Below are 580 nucleotides of genomic sequence, written 5' to 3'. Positions count from 1 at the left end.
ATCTCACAGCTGTAAGGGCCAGAGTTGGTATTCAACGGCAAGTCTGACTTCAGACAGGGTGATGAAGATTAAATAGCTAAGGAAAAGTTCCTGGCACATATTCTACAACTAAATCAACACTTTTTTGTTTGAGTTTGGTGAGCAGCCTCTCTCTCTGACTCAGTTTCCTAATCTGTAAATGGATGGGTTCTGCTTGGAGGGGCTCCTGGAGCCTCTGGCATGGCTGGTCCACCTCTGACCATCTTTGGGGCGAGGTGCGGTCAGCTCAGCTTTCAATTTTTAGCATGTAGATTTTGCCACTTAATATTTGATCTGCAGGCAAAGTAGCAGTCTCCCTGCTGGCCACTGCTGTGGTGATCAATCGCATTAGAATGTCATGAAGACAAACAAGTTTCAGCCCCAAACAAACAAACAGAAAGTCTATAATGCATTTCATAGCCAGCTTAGACGCTCTGGCTCTACCACAGTGAACTGTGTGGACAGTAGAAATTTATTTTTGGATTATCCTAGTTTGGTTTACCCAGGCCAAGTTCACTAGGACAGATTCCAGATAATTGATTGGGGGGGGGGGGGGGGGGGG

General features: G+C 46.0%; 1 protein-coding gene across 1 annotated transcript in view; it reads right to left on the bottom strand.

Moving 5' to 3' along the window:
- COPZ2 (coatomer protein complex, subunit zeta 2) overlaps window positions 1-580 on the bottom strand; it is a 20,008-nt gene that overhangs the window by 9,818 nt on the left and 9,610 nt on the right. The window lies entirely within an intron of this gene.

Source organism: Galeopterus variegatus, unplaced genomic scaffold, assembly GCF_000696425.1.
Source record: "Galeopterus variegatus unplaced genomic scaffold, G_variegatus-3.0.2 Scaffold7505, whole genome shotgun sequence".
Taxonomy (NCBI): Eukaryota; Metazoa; Chordata; class Mammalia; order Dermoptera; family Cynocephalidae; genus Galeopterus; species Galeopterus variegatus.
The sequence above is the reverse complement of the archived record's forward strand: the minus strand, read 5'-3'. Positions and strand labels throughout refer to the sequence as shown.